The sequence below is a fragment of the Zea mays genome, chromosome 3 (genome assembly GCF_902167145.1).
Source record: "Zea mays cultivar B73 chromosome 3, Zm-B73-REFERENCE-NAM-5.0, whole genome shotgun sequence".
Classification (NCBI taxonomy): Eukaryota; Viridiplantae; Streptophyta; class Magnoliopsida; order Poales; family Poaceae; genus Zea; species Zea mays.
Genome location: NC_050098.1, coordinates 156,841,844 through 156,855,098, shown reverse-complemented (window position 1 = coordinate 156,855,098; position 13,255 = coordinate 156,841,844).

Below are 13,255 nucleotides of genomic sequence, written 5' to 3'. Positions count from 1 at the left end.
GCATAATATCTGGTCTACTAGCACATAAGTAAAGCAAGGAACCTATCATAGACCGGTATGCTTTTTGATCAACGGACTTACCTCCTTTGTTGAGGTCGATGTGTCCGTCCGTTCCCATTGGAGTCTTTGCGGGCTTGGCGTCCTTCATCCCAAACCGCTTGATCAAGTCTTGTGTGTACTTCGTTTGGGAGATGAAAGTGCCGTCCTTGAGTTGCTTCACTTGGAACCCAAGGAAGTAGTTCAACTCGCCCATCATCGACATTTCAAACTTTTGAGTCATCACCCTGCTAAACTCTTCACAAGACTTTTGGTTAGTAGAACCAAATATTATGTCATCGACATAAATTTGGCACACAAATAAGTCACCATCACAAGTCTTTGAATAAAGTCGGATCGGCTTTCCCAACCTTGAAAGCATTAGCAATTAAAAAGTCTCTGAGGCATTCATACCAGGCTCTTGGGGCTTGCTTAAGTCCATAGAGCGCCTTAGAGAGCTTACACACGTGGTCGGGGTACCGTTCATCCTCAAAGCCAGGGGGTTGCTCCACGTACACCTCCTCCTTGATTGGCCCGTTGAGGAAAGCGCTCTTCACGTCCATTTGGAACAACCTGAAAGAATGGTGAGCAGCATAGGCTAACAAAATGCGAATGGACTCTAGCCTAGCCACAGGAGCAAAAGTCTCCTCAAAGTCCAAACCTGCGACTTGGGCATAACCTTTTGCCACAAGTCGAGCCTTGTTCCTTGTCACCACTCCATGCTCGTCTTGCTTGTTACGGAACACCCACTTGGTTCCCACAATGTTTTGCTTGGGACGAGGCACCAGTGTCCAAACTTCATTTCTCTTGAAGTTGTTGAGCTCCTCCTGCATGGCCAACACCCAGTCCGGATCTAGCAAGGCCTCTTCTACCCTAAAAGGCTCAATAGAAGAGACAAAAGAGTAATGCTCACAAAAACTATCTAATCTAGAGCGAGTAGTTACTCCCTTGCTTATATCACCCAATATTTGGTCGACGGGATGATTCCTTTGAATCGTCGCTCGAACTTGAGTTGGAGGGGCTTGAGGTGCTTCTTCCTCCATAACATGATCATCTTGTGCTCCCTCTTGATCACATGCCTCTTCTTGATGAACCTGTTCATCATCTTGAGTTGGGGGTTGCACCATTGTTGAGGAAGAAGGTTGATCTTGCTCCGTTTGTTCCTGTGGTCGCACATCTCCAATTGCCATGGTACGTATGGCGCCCGTTGGAACATCTTCTTCATCTATATCATCAAGATCAACAACTTGCTCTCTTGGAGAGCTATTAGTCTCATCAAATACAACGTCGCTAGAGACTTCAACCAAACCCGATGATTTGTTGAAGACCCTATACGCCTTTGTATTTGAGTCATAACCTAACAAAAACCCTTCTACAGCTTTGGGAGCAAACTTAGAATTTCTACCTTTCTTCACTAGAATATAACATTTGCTCCCAAATACACGAAAGTATGAAACGTTGGGTTTGTTACCGGTTAGAAGCTCATACGAAGTCTTCTTGAGGAGGCGATGAAGATAGACCCGGTTTATGGCGTGGCAAGCCATGTTCACGGCTTCCGACCAAAACCGCTCGGGTGTCTTGAACTCTCCAAGCATTGTCCTTGCCATGTCTATGAGCGTCCTGTTCTTCCTCTCTACCACACTGTTTTGCTGTGGTGTGTATGGAGCGGAGAACTCATGCTTGATTCCTTCCTCCTCAAGATACTCCTCCACTTGAAGGTTCTTGAACTCGGACCCATTGTCACTCCTTATCTTCTTCACCTTGAGCTCAAACTCATTTTGAGCTCTCCTTAGGAAGCGCTTGAGGGTCTCTTGGGTTTCTGATTTATCCTACAAAAAGAATACCCAAGTGAAGCGAGAAAAATCATCAACTATAACAAGACCATACTTACTTCCTCCTATGCTTAGGTAGGCGACGGGTCCGAACAGGTCCATATGAAGTAACTCCAGAGGTCTTGAAGTGGTCATTACATTTTTGCTGTGATGAGCACTTCCCACCTGTTTATCATCCTTGCTGGGGCGGAGAGCGAGGTGAGCCGGGGCTCTACCTCCCGCACGGGTCGGCTGGCCACCTCTTCTTCCAGCTTCTGGTGGTGGAAACCATCCTCCAGCTCTGCGGAGGAGGCGTCCTCCAGCCATGCCGGGGAAGGCGAACTGTTGCTGCCCAGCTAGGATGCAACATTCCGTCCTCTGTCCTCGCTTTCGTGGCGAGGACGGGAGCGAGGACCTGCCGGTGTGCTTTAGAGCGGCCCGCGCTTGCTGGTGCGGCGTTGGTGGACAGGCGGACGCCGCCGTTGGTGCTGACGCGGTGGCAGCTGGAGAAAGCTTCTCCGCCGTCAAGGCCGTCAGCGCCGCCTACGGACTGACCTCTGGCTCTTTGGCTTTAATGTCTGGTTCACGTCCCTTGAGTGGGGACGCGAACGAGAGCCTTCTGGTGGCTGCGTCCGTCCCGGGATCATGGCTGCTGCTGCAGAGGTCGCTGGCGGGTCACCCGGAGCTTGTCACCCCGCAGGCTCTCCGGTGTGGAGGTCGTTCATACCCGCGGGGGCGGAACCGGAGCTTCGTTTGTAATGGCACCTTGAGTGCCGGTGTCTTGTTCATTGTGGCTGTCGGGGCCTGTACGTATTTTTGGCACGGAGCCGTGTTTTTTCCTCATTTCGAGCGCTAGGACTCGCCTGTCGGCTAGCTGGACCGCTTCGCCAAGCGTGAGTTGCCTCATGCGAAGGTGACGAGTGAGGTATCCATATCCCGGAGGCGTAGGAGTCCCTCGTCTCGGTCGGCCTTGCCGCCCGAGGCTTCTCTTGCTTAGTTAAGGGAACCCTCGGCCGCTCTTCGATGAGCTGAAGACGGAGGCAACGGTGTTAGCATGGACAGAGGCAGAGTTGGCTCAAAAAGAAGACTTCGTTGACCGGAGCCTGGCCGGGCCGTTCACTGGCGGGACCGACGCCGGAGTCGAGTTGCCGAAGCCACGAGCCGGGCTGGTGTCCTCGGAGGACAGCTGGCTGAGGCTTCGGGGCGGCCGGCTGAGCCGTCTGCTCGGGCCGGATTCCTGAAGGAGACCCTGGCGGCGATAGCCCGGGCGTGGCGCTGACGTCGTCCTTCGGAGCGGAGATCCTTCGACCTTGTTGTCGTCCGAGGCTCGGTCGAACTTCGCCGAAGGTGGAGTTGACACCGAGGGTGCTGCTGCTCCCCCTCCGTCGACGTCTGAGCCTGAAGGATCGGTTCATCTTGTAGTGTGTGTATGTTTTCTGCGGCCGCCGAGGCCCAAACATACTGTCGTCGCGTTGTAAAGCTGCGTTTCTTTTCCTCTTGTTTCGAGTATCTGGACTTATTTGTCGGTAACAGAATTGTCTGTCCGAGCGAGAGTTACTTCTCACGGAAGGTGACGAGTGAGGTATCCGTATCCCGGAGGCGTAGGAGTCCCTCGGCTCGGTCGGCCTTGCCGCTTACGTGTACTCTTACCCGTCCGTAGGATTCTGCTATCGATATAGTCGAGAAAGCACGAAAAATTGTTTCGGTAGAAGAGTTTTCGAGCGTTAAGACTTGTTCGGTCCGTAGAATCGCTTATCCGAGCGTGAGTTACTTATCGCAGAAGGTGATGAGTGAGGTATCCGTATCCCGGAGGCGTAGGAGTCCCTCGGCTCGGTCAGCCTTGGCTGCTTACGTGTACTCCGTCGTTTTCAGGATCCCACTTTCGAAGTAGCCGAAAAGCACGAAAGACGTTCTGGCAGAAAAGATTTTTTCCGAGGAAAATTTTGACGCAGAGGGGGTTCCCCCCTTCTAGCCCCCGAGGGAGGGTCGGGCTTTGCCGAGGCAAGGCTGACCCTTCCTTGATGGTAAGACTTTGTATGTGAACGAGGTGTACGAACGACTTGAAAGCATCTTAAGGGTAGAAGCGACGTAGCTGTCGGATGTTCCAAGCGTTGTTGTAGACCTCGCCTTGACTGTTGGCCAGCTTGTATGTCCCGGGCTTTAGAACCTTGGCGATGACGAACGGCCCTTCCCAGGGAGGCGCGAGCTTGTGCCGCCCTCGGGCGTCTTGTCACAGCTGAAGCACCAAGTCGCCCACCTAGAGGTCTCGGGACCGAACCCCTCGGGCGTGGTAGCGTCGCAGGGACTGCTGATACCGCGCCGAGTGTAGTAAGGCCATGTCCCGAGCCTCTTCCAGCCAGTCCAGTGAGTCTTCTTGGTTTGTTCGATTGCTTTGGTCGTCGTAGGCCCTCGCCCTCGGGGAACCGTATTCTAAGTCTTTGGGCAAGATGGCCTCGGCCCCATAGACTAGAAAGAACGGTGTGAAACTCGTGGCTCGGCTCGGCGTTGTCCTCAGGCTCCAGACCACCGAGGGGAGCTCCTTCATCCATTGCTTGTCGAACTTGTTGAGGTCATTGTAGATCCGTGGCTTGAGTCCTTGCAGAATCATGTCGTTGGCACGCTCTACTTGCCCATTCGTCATGGGGTGAGCCACGGTGGCCCAGTCTACCCGGATGTGGTGATCCTCGCAGAAGTCCAGGAACTTTCTGCCGGTGAACTGGGTGCTGTTGTCGGTGATGATGGAGTTCGGGACCCCAAAGCGATGGATGATGTTGGTAAAGAACGCCACCGCCTGTTCGGACCTGATGTTGTTTAGGGGTCGAACCTCGATCCACTTGGAGAATTTGTCGATGGCGACCAGCAGGTGCGTGTAGCCCCCGGGTGCCTTCTGTAAGGGACCGACGAGGTCCAGGCCCCACACAGCAAACGGCCAGGTGATGGGTATTGTCTGCAGAGCCTGAGCGGGCAGGTGGGTCTGCCTTGCGTAGAATTGACACCCTTGGCAGGTGCGGACAATTCTAGTGGCGTCAGCCACCGCGGTCGGCCAGTAGAAACCTTGTCGGAAGGCGTTTCCAACAAGGGCTCGAGGCGCTGCGTGATGACCGCAAGCCCCGAGTGTATTTCTTGTAAGAGCTCCTGGCCTTCGGCGATGGATACGCATCGCTGGAGGATGCCTGAGGGGCTGCGGTGTTAGAGCTCCTTTTCGTCCCCCAGCAAGACGAACGACTTGGCGCGCCGCGCCGGTCGCCGAGCTTCTGCTCGGTCGAGGGGCAGCTCTCCTCGGTGGAGATATTGCAGGTACGGGGTCTGCTAGTTTCAATTAGGCGTGACCCCGCTCCGCTCTTCCTCGACACGCAGTGCCTCACCCTCGGGGGCCGAGGGTGCCTCGGGCTGAGCCGAGGGTGCCTCGTGCTGGGTCGAGGTCTTCTCGGGCTCGGGCGTGTCGTCAGTCTTGACTGAGGGTTGATGTAGGTCTCGGGAGAAGACGTCCGGGGGAACCGCTGTTCGCCCCGAGGCTAACTTAGCCAGCTCGTCCGCAGTCTCGTTGTATCGTCGGGCGATGTGGTTGAGCTCGAGCCCGTAGAACTTGTCTTCCAGGCGCCAAACCTCGTCGCAGTAGGCTTCCATCTTTGGATCGCGACAGTGGGAGTTCTTCATGACTTGGTCTATGACAAGCTACGAGTCACCGCGAGCGTCGAGGCGTCGGACCCCTAGCTCGATTGTGATGCGCAACCCGTTGACCAGAGCCTCGTACTCAGCCACGTTGTTGGACGCCGAGAAATGGAGGCGCAACACGTAGCAGAGGTGCTTCTCGAGGGGCGAGATGAAGAGCAGGCCCGCGCCTGCCCCTGTTTTCATCAGCAACCCGTCGAAAAACATGGTCTAGAGTTCCGGTTGGATCGGAACTGCCGGGAGCTGGGTGTCGACCCATTCAGCCACAAAGTCCACCAAGACTTGGGACTTGATGGCCTTCCGAGGGGCGAACGAGATTGTCTCGCCCATGATTTCCACCGCCCACTTTGCAATCCTACCCGAGGCCTCTCGGCACTGGATGATCTCCCCCAGGGGGAAGGACGACACCACAGTTACCGGATGAGACTCAAAGTAGTGTCGCAACTTCCACCGCGTACATCAGCTTCTGAATTTGTGGGTAGCGGATCTTGGTCTCGGACAATACCTCACTGATGAAGTAGACCGGCCTCTGGATGGGCAAAGTATGCCCTTCTTCTCGTCTCTCAACCACGATCGCGACGCTGACCACCTGAGTGGTAGCGGCGACGTAGATCAAGAGGGCTTCTCCAGTAGCGGGGGGCACCAAGATGGGCGCGTTCGTGAGGAGCGCCTTCAGGTTCCCGAGGGCTTCCTCGGCCACAGGGGTCCAAGTGAAGCACTCGGCCTTTCTTAAGAGGCGGTATAGGGGTAGGCCTCTTTCGTCGAGGCGCGAGATGAAGCGGCTCAGAGCCGCAAGGCATCCCATGACCCTCTGTACGCCTTTCAAGTCCTTGATGGGCCCCATGTTGGTGATGGCCGCGATTTTCTCCGGGTTGGCCTCGATGCCCCGCTCGGAGACGATGAACCCCAAGAGCATGCCTCGGGGGACTCCGAAGACGCACTTCTCGGGATTGAGTTTTACGCCTTTCGCCTTGAGACACCAGAATGTCGTTTCAAGGTCGGAAAGGAGGTCGGAGGCTTTCCTCGTCTTAACTACGATGTCATCGACGTAAGCCTCGACCGTTCGACTAATGTGTTCGCCGAACACGTGGTTCATGCACCTTTGGTACATCGCACCCGCATTCCTCAAACCAAATGGCATAGTAACGTAGCAGTACAAGTCAAAAGGTGTGATGAAAGAAGTCGCGAGCTGGTCGGACTCTTTCATCCTGATTTGGTGATACCCTGAGTAGGCATCGAGGAAAGACAGGGTTTCGCACCCAGCAGTGGAATCCACGATTTGATCGATGCGAGGCAGAGGGTAGGGAACCTTCAGACATGCTTTGTTTAGACCAGTGTAGTCTACACACATCCGCCATTTCCCTCCTTTCTTTCTCACAAGCATAGGGTTGGCAAGCCATTCAGGATGGAATGCCTCTTTGATGAACCCTGCAGCAATCCGCTTGTGGATCTCCTCGCCTATGGCTCTGCGCTTTTCTTCGTCGAATCGGCGCAGAGGCTGCTTCATGGGTCGGGCTCCAGCTCAGATGTCCAACGAGTGCTCGGCGACTTCCCTCGGTATGCCAGGCATGTCCGAGGGACTCCACACAAAGACTTCGGCGTTCGCGTGGAGAAAGTCGACGAGCACTTCTTCCTATTTGGGGTCGAGCTCAGAGCCGATCTGGATCTGCTTGGAGGCGTCGTTGCTGGGGTCGAGAGGGACAGATTTGACCGTCTCCGCTGGCTCGAAATTGCTGGCATGGCGCTTCACGTCTGGCGCCTCCTTGGAGAGGCTCTCCAGGTCAGCGATGAGGGCCTCGGATTCGGTGAGGGCCTCGACGTACTCCACACACTCCACGTCGCATTCGTACGCGTGTCGGTACGTGGGGCCGACGGTGATGACCCCGTTGGGGCCCGACATCTTGAGCTTGAGGTAGGTGTAGTTGGGGATGGCCATGAACTTGGCGTAGCATGGCCTCCCCAGCACTATGTGGTAGGTTCATGAGACCCCGACCACCTCGAACGTGAGGGTTTCCCTTCGGAAGTTGGAGGGAGTCCCGAAGCAGACGGGCAGATCGAGTTGTCCAAGGGGCTGGACGCGTTTCCCGGGGATGATCCCGTGAAAAGGTGCCGCGCCTGCCCGGACCGAGGACAGATCGATCCGCAGGAGCCCGAGGGTCTCGGCGTAGATGATGTTGAGGCTGCTGCCTCTGTGCATGAGGACCTTGGTGAGCCTGACGTTGCCGATGATGGGGTCAACAACGAGCGGATATTCCCCCAGGCTCGGCACGCGGTCGGGGTGGTCGCCCTGGTCGAAGGTGATGGGCTTGTCGGACCAGTCTAGGTAGACTGGCGCCGCCACCTTTACCGAGCAGACCTCCCGACGCTCTTGTTTGCGGTGCCGAGCCGAGACGTTCGCCACTTGCCCACCGTAGATCATGAAGCAGTCGTGGACCTCGGGGAACTCCTCTGCCTTGTGATCCTCCCTCTTGTCGTCGTTGTGGGCCCTGCCACCTTCCGCAGGTGGCCCGGCCTTGTGAAAGTGGCGCCAAACCATGACGCACTCCTCGAGGGTGTGCTTGATGGGCCCCTGATGATAGGGGCACGGCTCCTTGAGCATCTTGTCGAAGAGATTGGCGCCTCCGGGAGGTTTCCGAGGATTCTTGTACTCGACGGCGGCGACAAGGTCCGCGTCGGCGGCGTCGCATTTCGCTTGCGACTTCTTCTTGCCTTTTTTTCTTGGTGTCGCGCTGAGTGGACGCCTCGGGGACATCTTCCGGCTGGCGGCCCTGGGGCTGCTTGTCCTTCCGGAAGATGGCCTCAACCGCCTCCTGGCCAGAGGCGAACTTGGTGGCGATGTCCATCAGCTCGCTCGCCCTGGTGGGGGTCTTGCGACCCAGCTTGCTCGCCAGGTCGCGGCAGGTGGTGCCGGCGAGGAACGCGCCGATGACATCTGAGTCGGTGACGTTGGGCAGCTCGGTGCGCTGCTTCGAGAATCGCTGGATGTAATCCCGAAGAGACTCTCCCGGCTGCTAGCGGCAGCTTCGGAGATCCCAGAAGTTCCCAGGGCGCACGTACGTGCCCTGGAAGTTGCCGGCGAAGGCTTGGACTAGGTCGTCCCAGTTGGAGATCTGCCCCGGAGGCAGGTGCTCTAACCAGGCTCGAGCGGTGTCAGAGAGGAACAGGGGGAGGTTGCGGATGATGAGGTTGTCATCGTCCGTTCCACCCAGTTGGCAGGCCAGCTGGTAGTCCGCGAGCCACAGTTCCGGCCTCGTCTCCCCTGAGTACTTTGTGATAGTAGTCGGGGTTCGGAACCGGGTCGGGAACGACGCCCGTCGTATGGCCCGGCTGAAAGCCTGCGGACCAGGTGGTTCGGGCGAGGGACTCCGATCCTCCCCGCTGTCGTAGCATCCCCCACGCCTGGGGTGGTAGCCTCTGCGCACCCTCTCGTCGAGGTGGGTTCGACGGTTATGGTGGTGGTGCTCGTTGCCGAGGCGACCCGGGGCCGCAGGCGCTGTGTTGCGCGTGCGCCCGGTGTGGACCGAGGCTTCCCGCATGAATCGGGAAGTCGCGACGCGATGCTCCGAGGGGTATCCCTGCCTTTGGGAGGCAGAGCTTTCGGCCTGTCGGACCGTGGCATCCTCCAGGAGATTCTTGAGCTCTCCCTAGATACGCCGCCCCTCGGTGGTTGATGGCTCCGGCATCGCGCGGAGAAGTATTGCTACTGGAAGCCGGTGGCGGCCTTGCCCTGACGTCGTCGGCAATGCGGTGCAGGATGCCCTAGGGTAGATGACGCGCTTCTCCGGCCGGAGCTTGGTTCGCCCATTCCTGCCCGATGTTCCGCCGGAGCGGCTCAAGTGTTCCTGCTTCCTCGTCGAGCCTGGCCTGCATCTCGCAGATTTGCTCGAGTTGTGCGTCCTGACCCCCCGCAGGGACTGGGACCACAGCTAGCTCCCGAAGGATGTCAACGCGAGGCGCAGGCCTAGGGGGATCACCGTTTTCCGGTATACCAAGATGGTTGCCTTCGCCGGGACCCCCTAGATCGACGTGGAAACATTCACGACTTGGGCCGCAGTCCTCGTCGCAGAAGCTGCGGCTACCGTCAGAACAATCGGAAAGGCAGTAGTCGGATGCGGTCATGAAGTCCCGCATGGCACTGGGGTTACCGAGTCCGGAGAAATCCCAAAAAGTCGGGCTCGTCTTCTTCCTCAGAACCCGAGGGTCCATAGGTCGAGACGGCCGTTAGTCGGTCCCAGGGTGACCGCATATGATACCCCGGAGGGTTTGGACATGCCTCTATGAAGGCTTCCACCGAAGCGAAGTCGCTTGGTGGGTCGAGGCTGAATCCAAAAGGCACGAGATGGGAATCGGTCGGTACCTCCTGGTCGACGGGCGATGACGAAGTCGCGTCAGGGGCAGACTGCACCGTCGTCTCGGGTACGAGGGTGACGCCCAGCAAGTCCTTTGCGAGCGTGCTGGCGTCGTCCGTCCGCTTGGAGTTGGCGTGTTGCGGGGAAACGACGCTCGTCTTCGTCTCAGACGCGAGGTCGACGCCCGACGTGTCCCCCGTTAGGGCGCCGGCGCCGTCGACTCGCTCGACAGCCGACGAGGTGCCGCCTCCTGCTTGGCCTCGGTTGCCCCGCCTCCTCCTCCGTCGGCGGGGGAGGCGACGGGACAAACCCGAATGTTGTTCTTCCACCACGTGGGGAAGACGTTGTTGATTCCGCCGCCGGCGGGCGGGTTGTCGGCCGCCATTGTCGCTGTCGCGCGGCGGAGGAAGGAGTATCATGTCGTAGCTGCCGTCGAGGGACATGAACTCGAGACTCCCGAAACGGAGCATCGTCCTAGGCTGGAAAGGTTGCTGGAGACTACCCATCTAGAGCTTGACGGGAAGCTGTTCGTCAACACGCAGCAGGCCCCTACCTGGCGCGCCAACTGTCGGCGTTTCGACCGCGGGGGGTCCCTGGACCGACGAGTAAATTATCGCCGCGTGTCCCAGCCCAGATGGGTCGGCGCGAGACGGAGCACGAAGGGGGAAGAAAGGGGAGACAGGCAAAAAGGGGAAACCCGTGGCCTTCGTGTTGTCCTGCGCCCAGGTCGGGTGCGCTTGCAGTAGGGGGTTACAAGCGTCCGCGTGGGAGGGGGCGAGAGGCCTGTACGCGCCGTCCCGTTCTCCCGCGCGGCCAACCTTCTCGTACGAGTGCCCTGGACCTTCCTTTTATAGGCGTAAGGAGAGGGCCCAGGTGTACAATAGGAGATGTAGCAGCGTGCTAACGTGTCTAGCAGAGAGGAGCTAGTGCCCTAAGTACATGTCGTCGTGGCAGCCGGAGAGGTTTTGGCACCCTGTTCATGTGATGTCGTGGCCGTCGGAGGAGCGCTGGAGCCTTGCAGAAGGACAGCTGTCGGGGCTGTCGAGTCCTTGCTGACGTCTCCTTGCTTCCGTAAGGGGCTGAGAGCCGCCGTCGTCATGGAGCACGTGGGGCGCCATCATTATTTGTTTACCGGGGCGAGCTAGATGGGACGCCGGTCTTGTTCCCCGTAGCCTGAGCTAGCTAGGGGTAGGGTAATGATGGCCCCCCTGTGACGTGGTCGGTCCGAGCCCTGGGTCGGGCGAGGCGGAGGCTCCTCCGAGGTCGAGGTCGAGTCTGTCTTCCGAGGTCGAGGTCGAGTCCGAGCCCCGGGTCGGGCGAGGCGGAGACCATCGTCTGAGGCAAAGGCTGAGTCCGAGCCCTGGGGTCGGGTGAGGCGGAGTTCGTCGTCTTCCAGAGCCGAGGCCGAGTCCGAGCCCTGGGGTCGGGCGAGGCGGAGTTTGTTGTCTTCCGGAGCCGAGGCCGAGTCCGAGCCCTGGGGTCGGGCGAGGCGGAGTTCGTCGTCTTCCGGGGCCGAGTCCGAGCCCTGGGGTCGGGCGAGGCGGAGTTCGTCGTCTTCCGGGACCGAGGCCGAGTCCGAGCCCTGGGGTCGGGCGAGGCGGCGCTTCCTATGGCGCTCGAGGCCGGACTTGGCTGCTGTCAGCCTCTCTCTGTCGAGTGGCACAACAGTCGGAGCGGCGCAGGCGGCGCTGTCTTCTTGTCAGCCTGGTCAGTGGAGCGGCGAAGTGACTGCGGTCACTTCGGCTCTGTCGACTGAAGGGCGCGCGTCAGGATAAGGTGTCAGGCCATCCTTGCATTAAATGCTCCTGCGATACGGTCGGTCAGTGTGGCGATCCGGCCAAGGTTGCTTCTCGGCGAAGACTGGGCCTCGGGCGAGCCGAAGGTGTGTCCGTTGCTTGAGGGGGCCCTCGGGCGAGACGTGAATCCTCCGGGGTCGGCTACCGTTGCCCGAGGCTGGGCTCGGGCGAGGCGATGTCGTGTCCCTTAAGTGGACCGAGCTTTGACTTAATCGCACCCATCAGGCCTTCGCAGCTTTGTGCTGATGGGGGTTACCAGCTGAGATTAGGAGTCTTGGGGGTACCCCTAATTATGGTCCCCGACACCGACGTTGGGGAAGAGGAGGCCCTTGTTGACGGCGATGTTGGCGGCATCCTCGTGGGAGGAGGAGTCGGTGGAGCTCTCGTCGGAGTCCCATTCCCGACATATGTGGGCATCACCGCCCTTCTTGTAGTATCTCTTCTTCTCCTTTTTCTTCCCTTTCTTGTCGTCGTCCCTGGCACTTCCACTAGAAATTGGACATTTTGCTATGAAATGACCGGACTTACCACATCGGTAGCACACCTTCTTAGAGCGGGACTTGTAGTCCTTCCCCTTCTTTGTTTGAGGATTTGGCAGAAGCTCTTGATGATGAGCGCCATTTTCTCGTTGTCGAGCTTGGAGGCGTCGATTGGAAGCCTACTTGGTGTAGACTCCTCCTTCTTTTCTTCCGTCGCTTTGAATGCGATGGGTTGCACCTCGGGTGTAGAGGTGGCGCCTTGCTCCAAGTTGACAATATGTTTGGAGTCTTTGATCATAAGCTCAAAGCTCACAAACTTGCCAATTATTTCCTCGAGAGACATCTGTTTATATCTAGGGTCTCCACGGATTAGTTGCACTTGAGTGGGATTACAAAAAACAAGTGATCTGAGAATAATCTTGACCATTTCATGGTCATCCCACTTGGTGCTCCCAAGGTTGCGCACTTGGTTGACCATCGTCTTGATCCGGTTGTACATGGCTTGTGGCTCTTCCCCTTTGTTGAGGACGAATCGACTGAGTTCTCTCTCGATCGTTTCACGCTTGGTGATATTGGTCACCTCGTCCCCTTCGTGCGCGGTTTTGAGGACGTCCCAAATTTCTTTGGCACTCTTTAACCCTTGCACCTTTTTATACTCCTCTCGACACAAGGAGGCGAGGAGTATAGACGTGGCTTGGGAGTTAAAGTGCCTAATTTGCGCGACCTCGTCCGAGTCGTAGTCTTTGTCCCCCACCTTAGGTACCTGCACTCCAAATTCAACAATGTCCCATATGCTTTCGTGGAGTGAGGTTAGATGATGCCTCATTTTATCACTCCACATACAATAATCTTCACCATAAAAAATGGTGGTTTGCCTAAGGGAACGGAAAGTAATGGAGCGCGCTTTGAAATACGAGGATAGCGTAGGGGCATCTTACTATACTTCTTGCGCTCATGGCGCTTAGAAGCAACGGACGAGTCGGAGCTTGATATGGAGGGTGACGAAGAGTCGGTCTCGTAGTAGACCACCTTCTTCATCTTTTTCTTCTTGTCACCTCTCCGGTGCGACTTGATGGAGGAAGAGGATTCCTCCTTATGCTTGTTGTCGGACT